General features: G+C 47.0%; 1 protein-coding gene across 1 annotated transcript in view; it reads left to right on the forward strand.

Annotated features, from left to right (window-relative positions):
- Positions 1 to 489: 489 nt before the first annotated feature.
- LOC119437162 (CCN family member 2) overlaps positions 490 to 12,831 on the forward strand; it is a 300,207-nt gene continuing 287,865 nt past the window's right edge. Inside the window, exon 1 of the mRNA XM_037704235.2 lies at positions 490 to 1,128. The gene's annotated coding sequence lies outside the window, so the exon portion shown is untranslated. The remainder of the gene's footprint in view (positions 1,129 to 12,831) is intronic.

Raw genomic sequence — 12,831 nt, forward strand, 5'->3', positions numbered from 1 at the left:
AAAAATGTAAGGAAAAAGAGGAATGCTACCACCCAGGCCATGTTTACTTTTTTTTTTTTTTCAGGCTTAAGTTTCTCTAACTCTCCAAAGATGGCGCTACGTGTTCCTCCGCGGTAGCGCTTACTATTATATTTTTTTGCTTTCCCTGTCCGCCGTCTCCCAGGATCGGCGTTTGTTGTTCCCTTCGCGCCCGCGCGCGCTCGGGATTGCCCCCGTCGCTCCCTCTCGGGCGCCCCCTTTCCTTTCCGGCGGCCACGTGATCGGAACTCCGGGTCTCCGGCCCCCTAAGTCTGAGCGCCCCGGATCGCGCCTCGCACAGTCCCCGACAGAGACTCGTCGTGCACTGCGCACTGTCGTCGCTCTCCGCTCGCTCCAGCTCCGCACTGCAGAAACGGTGCGCGGCGCGGCCGGCGGCGCCGGTTCCGTTTTGGGCCCGACTGCGGTAACCGATACAGCCGGCGCACTTTCGCTCGTCGCTCTCTGGCGCTGCGCGGCCGCACGTCGTCGCTGCCGCCGCTTTCTTAAAGGGTTTGTACGCGAGCATCGCTTGATGATCATCGGGCGCTGACCAGCTGTCACCGTGCGTGCGGCGCCGTCGCGTGCGTGCGCGCTCAGTAGGCTCTTTCGCGTGAGCCGTTCTGATTATCGGGCCCCGCTGACTGGACGCTTGGCACTTGCACGTACTACGACACGACGACTGACTCGAACTGTGTGACCTCTTCGCGCTGTCTTCCGCTCACTGTCGTCGACGCTCCGTTCGTAATATTCGCGTCGCATAGACGCTTGACGGGGCCGAAAGAATGCACTCGCCGGACCCATCGGCGATCGCCCCGCTGTGCTGCGTGCGCTGACGTGTGTCGCCGACTGTGTACTCCGCTGCGCTGTCGCTGTGTCGCCGTCGTTCACAGCTCGCTGCTCTGACTGCACTCGGCGTTCTGTTTTGCGACCTCTGTGCGTACATTGTCCGGCGTGTCCTCCACGCGTCAAAGAAACGCAGGGTGATTGCGGCGAACAACGTTGCTCTTTCTGACTTTTCTCAAACTCTGCCGTCAGGACTGCTCTGGCTGGTGTTTCTATGGCCACGTGTGTGTGACAGGACGCTGCCACTGTTACTCTTCTTCTGTCCAGGTGCGTGACTTTGAGCCTGCTCTCTCTCTTAAGCGTGCTTGCGCCGGGGCGCCCGCGCTGAGGGCTGTACGCTTGCGCGCTTTTGGAGCCGAGTGGTAAATTTTCGCCTCGTATCTCGCAACAGATTTCCTTACTCAGGAAAAGAAAGGAAAACTGTTGTTGCGCGAGGGAATTTCACCTTAATTGTACTGCCTCACCGATTTGTTGAAAAAAAAAAAAATGTCGGCTGCGCGGCCAGATTATACATGGGACGCAGCCTGTCAAGAGATGCATATTAGTGGAGGCGATGCTTCTATACCTTACTCAGTCACTTCGCACGGAAATGTCGTGTTTTCGCTCTACCGGTAAATACGAATGTTGCAACGACCGGGGCAGTGGGTTTGAAATTTGCGTGCTTGGTCCTGACATTAACGCCCATCCCAAACTTGCGAACGCGCGTGAATGCTTTCGCCTGACTGTGTTATGCCATTTCACCGTGCCGAATAGCTGCTGCCCATGCGTAATAGCGCAGAGTTATTTTCTTGCCTCTTCTTGCCTTCTATAATTTTTGATTGCGGCTTTAAAAGCTACATCAATGGGAAAGACGATGTTACGCCAAACTGCGGGTACGCGCGCTGTTTGTACCGGTTTAATTCGCGTCACGATGTCAGCTTACTTTTTGTTCATCTCATAGCGAGACATGTTCCACCGTGGTGATGGGCTCTGTATGAAATGACGCAACTTCGGGTTAGGTGCGACCAGTGCGCGTTGCGCGTCAAGCTTTTAGTGCATGTTGCGTCCACCTCAATAAACTAGAGCGGCTGACGCCTACGGCAAAGCAATCGCCGCGGTCGACGTAATTTTTTTAAAGATTTATTAAAGCGGAGCTCGTTGTAAACGAGGGACATAATGCGCTATGTCAGCTGAGTAGGCTGAATGTTTTATACATTCAAATGAGCAGCGGATTGCACGAATTCTGCAAAAATACAAAAGTAACGTCCTGAAAAAAAAAATTGTAGAGTTGTAGCGCCGTAGCTTGGCAAATAGCCACAATGCTGCGCAAGAATGAAATAGCGGCCGGATCACTGCTACATATTTATAGCTTATGGCGGTTAAGCCAAGCCAAGTTAAGCCAAGCGCAGTTTTCTTCTCACGCTCCCGATCAATTGCGCTGTTTGGTGCTTACAAATTATTTTGTGAGTTGATGTTAATAATTTTCTTCCTACTAGTAAAGCAAGAATTTCAACCGACGAGTTACGACGAATAAAAAGCCGGATTTTGCAATGTTTGCGTTGCAATGAAAGTTTATTACGGCTGGTTGCGAAGCGCAGTGTCTGGACTGAACCAAGCTTCGCCTATTTCGGTATATAACGCGGTATTTGAGTAGCAGGGTTTAGGGGTGGCCTGGATGTCGTACATTTTCTTTAATCCGTTTAAACGGACACGTTCTGCGGCTTATTCGCGCAGCGTCCCTCTAGACCCACAACAGCTGAAACCACTCACTGAGCTGTATTTTTTTCCGGTCGCTTTACGTTATTAAAGGCTTCGTACACATTGTGATATTGCTGTGTGTATAAGTTATCTGGAAACCCGCAATAAATTTTCTCTGCATACAGACAGTGCGAAAAGCAATGTATAAGACATGTTCCGCGCCGAACGACGCAAATGAGTTTTGAAACTCAGCAATGTGCGGGCCGGCTGCTTCGTAAACCCCGCGGGCTGGTGTTTGGTTAGGAGCTCAAATATACACCGGCAGATTGGTTCAAACAACGTTACTGAACAGCGAGCGTAATTTCTATTGCCTTGCGCAAATCGCTTGTGTCTGCAAATAGTTCTGCTCACAGTGCAGAGTTGAAGCGGTGTTCACAGGCTTCTCCACTTTTCGTTGTACTTTCGAATGGTAGAGGCGCTTAACAGCTTGCTCACCCACAAGGCGTACAGTCATTTCAGGAGCTACAATAAAAGTATTAAATCGAAATTCGCAATATTTTCATTTTATACTGTACAGAAAAAAAGAATTACATCGCCTAATAGACTTTTAAGAGGTCACTGTGACAGTCGAAACGTATAGGTGAGGTGGCCCGCCCTATACCAAAACAGCGTCGCAAATGCTGTTTATTTGCTACAAATCGTGCGTCGTCGCAGGGTTGTATTTCTTGCACCTCGGTGGGGGCATATGTGAAAGATCGGGCTGTCAGAAGTTCAGCAACGGTGTCTGACCAACTATGTTTTCGAAGCGACTTCGGACGTCCCGAAATTTCATAGCGGTATGATTACCCCCCCCCCTCCCCCTTTTGCACCGGTATTTTCATGGCCGATCGGCATCGGCTATCATCAGATTTTTTTTTTTTTCGCTGTTACTTTGCTTGGTCAGAATTTTGTATTCATACCTACTGCCAGCTGTTCAGAAATTACTCTTCGGAAAGCTTGGTGTCATATATTTGCGTCAAGAGTAAAGGTAGTTTTTTAGAGCGTATGAAATTGTAATACATTTATTTTTAAATGTTATCAAACTAACGCTTTCTTTATCAAATATTTTCTGTCTCGTTTTAAGAGAGCAGTTCTACCATATACGCGTTTTAATTCGGACTGCCCCCCTACGGCGTGTGACATAATTAGATTGTGGTTTTGGCAGTTAATACCCCAGAATTTAAATCAGTTTTCGGCTTCAGAGAAACGTCCATAGTTCGTGCGCCAGGCACATTCAAGTGCTAATTTGAATTTAGCAGCGGTTTGGGCTATAACAACGATAACAGTCTCTCGGAAGACGAACTTTTTGTGTTGATTGGCGTAACTTTAAAACCTGCGGCGTTCTTTGAGCATGAATACCTTCTCGCAATTTGTTTCTGCAATACAAGATTTTTGTACGCAAAAATGTTGGGCACAAGAAGTTTCGCTGAAAGCAATACATTTAAAGCGAACAAGACTGCGTAAATGTAGCACGCCATTACGACAGGATCATTATTAAAAACTTAATTTATTGTAGATGAAGCACAGGTGAAAATTTGATTTTTTTAATGGCTGCTTCAACAGATTCACTGTGCTTATAGATTAGAGCTAGATGATAGAACAAACGGTACATCATACGGACCAGTTTTTTGCGTCACTATGGTGGCTACCCGGAATGTTGAGGCAAATACAAGTTAGTCTTTTTCTATCAAAGTAACTCACCAACTGGTAAGAGCTGGCCGTTCACCAAAGCGCAGGTTGCATACCGCTGTTCTTTTGTTTGCTTGTTTACATCTGGAATTGAGACTGTCGAGTGGCAGGTAGTGAGAGGGGCTGAGGAAGGAGGCTTTAAGGATCTGGCAACACTTTCAGTCCTCTTGCCGGTTGTGACATTCTGTGTGGCTAACGTTGTTCCAAATCTTGCCTGCTTCACAGAGCCTGTATATTTGTTCGAATTAACGTTAAAGTAAAGTGTTTTACTCGTTGTTGCGTACTGGAAAAATACAGGGTGTTTCAGCTAAGCCGGACGAAACTTTAAAAAAAATCGACGTGTGAGTTATGAAAATGCAAACAAACTTAGTACTGCTCGCTGTTCTCTTGAACAAATCAAAGTATTTTATTGCGTTAGCATTCTTTGGGTACTTCGTGCACTTTCCGGGGATTCGCCGTGGCGGTTTAGTGGCTAAGGCGTTGCGCTACTGAGCCCGGGGTGCGGGATCAAATCGCGTCGGCCGCAATTTGATGGGGTTGAAATGCAGAAACGCCCATATGCCATGGATTGGGTGTACGTTAAAGAACCCCAGGTTGTCAAAATTAATCCGCAGTCCCTCACTATATAGGGCGTGCCTCATAATCTAATCGTGGCTTCGGCACGTAAAACCCCACAATCTAATTTTAATTTTCACTTTCCGGCGGCTATCTATCTATCTATCTATCTATCTATCTATCTATCTATCTATCTATCTATCTATCTATCTATCTATCTATGTTTCTAACTGTTTTCCCACCAAGCTGGGTGACTGGGTAGTTCGTGTTTGAATGGTAAGCGCATCGGGCTGCTGTGCTGAGGTAATACGCTTCGAAGCCAACCATCGGACCAACATGGGTCACTGAGTATGGGCTAATGTGTACATACGTGCCTCTGTTGACCGAATATCTTTCACCCCGACATGGCTCACTGTAGATGCGGTACTGGGTAGGTACCGCTGTTCGAAGAAACTATTTGACGCAGACTTGGAACGCTGGCCATGCGTCCCTCGGTCTGTCCCGGTCCTCAATGAACCTCTTTGACGCCAACTAGGGTAACTAGGTAATGTGCCACTGGAAATGTGCCCCTCTACAATAACGAAACATCGCCCGAATTCACAAAAACTTCTTACTCTAGAATTTTTCGTAAGAAAGAATTTTAGCCAATTTGGATGCCGGACATATCATTAGCGAAGGCGGACGGCCAATGGCAAAGCGAGCTTACGAAAGAAAAGCTCTGTGAAGCTGGCCCCAGATCCCCTAAAGTTCTCCGATGCTGAGCGGAATCGAACCCACGTCAGTCACAAGGGTTCCTCGAGCACAGCAATCCGACGCATTAGCAGGCTGCACCACAGATGCACTGGGTATGTGCCACTCTTCGATGAACCTCTCGCCAAATTTGTTCGCTCAGTATGTGCCACTCCGTGTTTGACAAGCGAGGGAACAATTCTCGGCGTTGGAAGGCACAGGTGCGCCACGCTTCTCTTCTCGCAGCCCACGCGCGGGCTTCTCAGCAGTGTCACTAGACGGCGCGGCATGTCCAGAAAGTAGCGCCAGAGAGGAGCTCGGTTGCCGCATATTTCTCAGCGTTCGCACGCACCGGCGCGCCATGCATTTCGGAGGCCACGCACGCGCTTCGCGGTGGCGGCGCTAGATGGCGCCAAGTGTTCTTAGGTAAGCGCGAAAGAAAGAAGTCCCGCTGCAGTACACCCCTCATACCTAACGCGTTTCGACGGTGGCAATACGTTGTGTCGGTATATTGGTTCAATGATAACGCATTACCGTTGACAGCCGTCGTGGGATGAGTTTTGCCACAATTTTTTTTTACTTTGAGGTTAAGTAATAATTCACAACGATTAATTAAGCAACTTTTAAAGTAATAATTCAAACGCAAAATCTTCAGTGTAGAAGTTGTGGAGTCCATTGAGAAATGTCAAAATATTTCTTTCTTGACTACAGCTGCTGTGGTTTCAATTTTTTTCTGGGCTGTAAAGAAAGTGCGCGAGATTTGAAAAAAAAAAGTACAACATGAATACGCGCTTATGCGCAGTGACATTAGCGCTCTCAAACACGCATGTACGCAGACCAAAGGCATGAACAGGCCTTCAACAACTGTGATAGATCGAATACAATGGTCTTGGATTCCACTTTTGTCGATTCCACTTCTCGGTTAAAACGATGGGGTGTGGGATAACTAGCGCATTGCAATTATTGTAGCTCTGCCAGTGTTTTTGCTGTTGACAGGCAGCGTAAAGGGCGCGTACGTTTTCGCTGCCGATGGCAACCTATAGGAGAGAACGGGTGTGGCCGTCGCCTATCATTTTTGCTTGAGGCCTATTGATGCCTTCGGTCTGCGTGCCACGTCGTTGTTGAAGTGTTTGAGGGCACTAATGTCGCTGCGAGTAAGCGCGTAGTCAAGTGGTACTTTTTTTTCAAATACCAGGCGCTTTCTTTGCAGCCCTGAAAAATTAAAACCGCAGCAGCTATCAGCACGGAACAAAATTATTTGGATATTTCTCGATAGGTTCTACAACTTCTACATTGAACATTGTTGCGTACGCTTTAAAAGTTGGTTAATTAATTATCGTTAATTAATTAACTAAGCTCGCAGAAGAAATACGTTGGGTCGGTCAACAGGACAGCGAACCATACTAAGTTGGTGGCATTCTCGTAACTCACGCGTAGATTTTTTAATGTTTGGCCCGGCTTAGCTGAAATACCCTGTGGATGCTGTTTGTTGAAAATTATACGGCCTTTCCTTTTTTTCTGAATAATGGACCCTTAAAAGTGGTTATTTCAGAACTTCTGAGCGAGATGTTGAGAAATACGATAAAACTGAGCGCTTTATTACCTCCAAAAGTTCATAATAACGCGACGCCTCTCATTTAGTTGTTTTGGGGGTCTGTGTTGAAGAAAAGCTGTAAATAGGAAATGACCGCTTTTTTTTCTTTCTTGCTTTTTTTTGGGTGGCTTGGCTGATATAAAAGCGCCGCATGGGAATAAAAGAGCTTTTTTTATCATGACCTCACTGCGGAACCCAAGAACATGGGTCTGTTATGGCCCAAAGGTATTGTGTATTCCTGTGCATTCTCCAGAAACCTGAAACAGTTTAAAGGGACCGAAGTTTTAGGGGAAATCTGAACAAGCGAATGAAGTTTACGGAACCTAAGGTTATGACATGGCTGTACTTATTACGAACACTTCATAAACTTTTTCAGGATTCCTTATAGTTGGATATCAAGACAGAATCTGTACGTTGATTGATACTTCTTCAAGAAAGATCCCCAGAAAATGCAATAAAATACATCACATTCATAGCCCAATAGCGTGTTTACCTTTGTGAGGTGATCTCATCCATTCAATGGGTTTTTATTTTTATGTTAATGGACATGATAGCAAGATATGTTAGCACATTAATGCAGCACCGGCTAGTCCTTGTCTGTTGAACAGTTGGAACAGTTACACGTATAGTTTTGTATATATATATATATATATATATATATATATATATATATATATATATATATATACTTTTACACATTTTTTATATGAGAAAGAGCAGAATACACACAACGACGTACGTCATCCCATAGGGAAAAAAACAACAACAACAATGGGACATTACAAAGAAACTTTCAAACGAACAACGCGAATAACAACAGTGTCAGATCACACAGGGACATTAGAAATATATTGAAAGCAACCATATTGCGATAAAGGAACCATTTCCAGGTTCGCTAAAGGCTGCTTATACCACCAAAAAACATATCGCTCTGTGTTTTAAGCTCAGAATGGGAGCTCAGATGAGAATGCGATAAGAATTGTGAAGTATTCGCAACAGCATGTTGGGTATTACAAAGAGGTGTGGAAAGATTTACAAAATATTAGTGAATGCAGTTGTAAAAGAAGACATCGCTGCCTTACCGGTGACTGAGCTAGGAAGGTAGAACCCACGTACGGAAGCGAATGATTGTAGCAATAGGATGGCTGCTCAAAACGGGAAAGGAAAAAAGAAACAAACAAGAGGTATTAAAAATATACGAGAAAAACTGAAGGTTTGAAAAAAGCACATACGCTGCCGCCGTAAACGTACCTGCGTTTCCCGCGACGTTGTTTATCGCGGTCTCATTATCGATATTCCTGGAAACAGTAATAAGGAGCTCTCCAGGCACTTTTTAAACGGCCACGGGTACGGATGCCAAATTACCAGTGAACATATCCCGCAAGCAAAACTTCTATGCTTTCGCGGATAGCGGCTACCCATTGTATTCTTTATTCACCATGTTGGAACAAGAACGACAAATAAGTCGACGATGGAGTTCGCGTGCAACGGCGCACGTGCAACAGCAGCTGCCCACGGATTCGGGCTACGGTTTATTACAAAAACCACAGACATTCCCTGGACAGATGCAACTCGAGATGAGCGGAGCGGTCACTTCTGAGTAGCTCGTATATCTCCAAACAGTTGTGGCTTGGGCAGCCGGACAGGAAAGTAAAGTGCTGGTTCGCGTTTTATTGGATGGAGGCAGACAGCGCAGTTTTATGACCGGGCAACTGGCTGAGAAACTAAGTTGCCAAGTTATAGACCACGAGTGTCTTACAGGAGAATATTTTGGAGGACATCATGAGGAAAATACTTTCTGGAGCCTGCTTGTCCCTCTGAGTTCAGTGCACAGTTGCAAGTTACTGCTGATCGAAACTCTCGTCATGACCAATATCTGCGACCAGTCTGTTCCACGGCCGAGTTGAGACTTTACTGACGAGCTCGAGCACCAGGTTACTGCTTCAAGGACAGAGATCAAGCTGAAAGTCCGAAAGCTGTCGATACCATAATCGGCAGCGACTACTACTGGTCATTTGACACGGCAAACGTACGGTAGTTGGACAACAGGCTCAAATACGTCGGTACTTTCTTAGGCTTGACTCTGCACGGGCCAATACCCCCAAGCTCTACCTTCACGCAGTGCAACGAGACACTCGCATTGAAAGCTGCAGTGATGGACCGTAACACCACCACATTTAACTACTGATACCTTGAAATCATGGGGATAAAATGTGATGGACATATCAAGATCCAGGTCACAGACCCAGTTCGCCGTTTCTTCAACAGCGCAGTCAAGATGAGGAATCATCGTTACAAAGTTTCGCTTCCATGTTAACCGACAATTCTCAACTACAGCAATCAAGCAAACTCTGGAATGCGTTAAAATAAACTTCTTCAAAAGCTTCGCCGATGCCCTCAGCTTCTCCAAGAATATGACGTCGCCATATGGAAATACGCTAATGACGGTTTAGCCGAGAAGGTCACTGATGATAAAGCAGAAGGCCCAGTGTATTACATGCCACACCATGCAGTAATACGCGATGACCGTACAACAAGAGTAACAGCTTCGATGCTTCCTTCCATGGAAAAGGAGAACTCTCGTTGAACGGCAGCATGTACTCCGGACCGAACCTCAACGCCGATTTCAAAGGACTGCTACTTCGGTTCAGAAAACATCGTATTGCTTTAGCAGGAGACACAGATAAATCGTTCTGCAAATAAGCATCACCAACAAAGACCGCGACGCTTTGCGCTACCTGTGACTAGAGAAAGCTCAACCACAACAGGTCCACTGTTTTCTAACATTGGCGTCTGGCGCATCGCCATATGTAGAATTCGGCACGAACTGTAGTCCCTTTTTTTGGCGCCGATCATCCATAATCATTGTGAGCAAACGTCGTCTGTTTATTCCAAAACTACAAAATGGCTGTCGGGTTCTATATGTGTTGACCAGATTTTAACGGGCTGCATAAGTGGGCTTCGAACGACCCAAGCATTCTTGGCACACAATTGACGCAATCTCCGCTGTTACGTTTTGGACATGCAGCTGACAGGAGTACTGAAGGTCCTGGGATTGGTGTGGAATCCTGACCCCGACATACTGTCGTTTTGTCCGAGAAGCGCTGAGGGGTTTATTCAGCAAACAACCGATATCAAGTGGTTCATGCTCGAGACGACCTTTCGCCTATGGGGTTCCTGCTTTGCCCAGGGGGCGCTGCGAAAATGGTGCTAAAGAGCGCCCTCTGTCCTGAACTGGGTAGTACCAAGCTCGGTCGTCTGCTTCGGAAAGCACGTTTACAATATGGACCCGCCACTTTCGGTTGTGTTGTACCACGGCCTGCAGCGAATATCGGGCGCCGAATATTTTTTCAGGGGTGGCACGCTGCGTAAAGGCAAGAAATTATGCAACGCCGAATACGTGTACGCCGTTCAAGGAATAAGCGGCGAATTTTTAGCGCGGTGTCAATCGCAAGTGAAGCGAGTCGCGTACGAAGTTGAACTTCAAGTAAGGTTTGCACGCTGCTATATTCAAGCTCACAAACGCGAGGAAATGCTTGCTATAAATGAATTCACAGCAGCGATAAGCAGGCATCATGTGTACGGAATTCCTCGAGCGCACGACGGTACGCGCCGCGACGGCTGCGGTGTTTCAGCCTGCCGCGATGTACGAACTGCTCGAGCGCACGATCGTATACGCGCCGCGCGACGGCAGCGGTCTTTCAGCATGCGCAAAACGGCGGGCCTCCTGCAATCTTTGTTGACTGCATGCCGCTAGACAATTAGTACTTATGCCTGCGCTGTAGTAGCGGCCATCTGCCCCTTTAGCAACTGATAAATAACTGATGCAATGCATATGAGCTCGCAGTAACGTACGTGCGAATCGCGCGCTGGAGCGCAAGCTCGTGCGCTGCTCACTGGACGTAGCTCTTAATGACAGCGCTCGAACATCGATGTGCAGTAATCAATAGTGCCTTGCTGCGCTGCGTTAACGTATCGACTTGAGGTCAAGGATGAACACATTTAACTCTCGAAACTGTGCTGCTCGTAGCGGGGTAGTAAAGATATCCAGCGCGCCCGACGCTCAGCTGCGTGAGGCCTTGAAGGAAAACGGTAGAATCTGATGTGGGGATTCAGGCCTTCTTGCTCGTGGCAGCCCACGACGCAGCAGTAACGACGGTGACGCTTTTTCGAGGCTGAGCTATGTCTCTCCTGATCGGCGTCGCCGATTCCTTCTGCTTCCAGCATTGCGTCCCAAGACACACGGGGAATCCGTTTTCGTAAAACTAGGCTGCGGCCAGCTCGCGGCGTGTGCTGTGAGAAGTGACGAGCCTTTTCGCACTCGCAACAGGGCAGAAAAAAGTGCGAATCAATGCAAAACTCGGGCTATAAACGTGCTTCGCCACAGCCAGGGCTCAATACCCAAGCTGGTACTACACAGATAACTTTTCTCGCCGCCACCAGGCGCCGCTACTATACCTCAAACTCCAGCGCAAGAGGCCCATAGGACCCTCTCGGCATGCTGACCCCTTTCAGAATAAGGATGAAGATCTGTTTTCAGAAGCTTTGAAGGAAAGATGTCGAATGGGATGAATAGCTGCCACAGGTCACTCTACACCAACGGAAGATTTGGTGCAATGAACTTCTGCAGTTCTATGATATTGAAGTTTCCTGGTTATACCTGGTACATGGACCTGGCGACGAGTAGCACTGCATATTTTCGCTGATCCCAGTAAATCAGCCTACGGCGCCGTTTCCTACATTTGCACAGCAGGAAATATGAACGACAACAACTCAACGACAGTCTTCTGAAAGTTCATGGTGGTGCCAATGAAGAAGACAAGCCTTGCCAGACAAGAACTGCTAGCCTGTCCTGTCTCAGCAAGAATGTATGATTACGTAAGCCACAAGCTAGCCGAAGACGCAACGGTCTATCAGTGCAGTTTTGGACTTACTGTATGACTGCAGTGTACTGGATTACAGGGGATCCTAACAGATGTAAAGACTTCATTCGCCATAAGGTAACGTAGATTCAAAGCAAAACGGACACCAAATTATGGAGGCACTGCCCTGGAAAGCAGACCTCTGCTTATTTTTTGACAAGAGGAGTTTTGCTCGAGAATAAACAACAAACTCACTCTGGTGGACAAGACCACATTCGCTCAATTGTGAAGAGAATGAATGACCACCAACTGCAAGCCTAATTCTACCGATCTTCCGCCGAGTGTCACAGAGGTAGTCTTCATTGGGAACCATCCTTGCAAGTCGTCATGAAAATCGAACCACCAATTATAGACATTAAAAATACAGCTCTATTGTGTGCCTACCCCGCGTTACCGCTTGAATTAATTTGCCTCAAAACTGACGTGAAAAAGGCTGTTTCGGGGAGCCCTGAATGCATAAAAAATACAAACCGCTGAATTTTACTGGATAAAATAGGTTCAAAGTTCCGCTCTTCCGCAAAAAATCGACCACGTCTCTAAGGGAGCTCAGTATATAAATGATTCACCACTACTGGACGTCACCTGCTTCCTAGACAATATTGGAGTTCTTCAGGCCAGGCAATTCAGCAAGAAGTCCGACGATGAACAACAACCAATCATCTAACCAAATGACTATTACTACTGCGACCTCCTTGTCGTTCAGCATCATCGACAACTTCATGCAGAAGTTCGGGATACACTTGGACAAATAACGGAGAGATTGTG

The sequence above is a fragment of the Dermacentor silvarum genome, chromosome 1, assembly GCF_013339745.2.
Source record: "Dermacentor silvarum isolate Dsil-2018 chromosome 1, BIME_Dsil_1.4, whole genome shotgun sequence".
Taxonomy (NCBI): Eukaryota; Metazoa; Arthropoda; class Arachnida; order Ixodida; family Ixodidae; genus Dermacentor; species Dermacentor silvarum.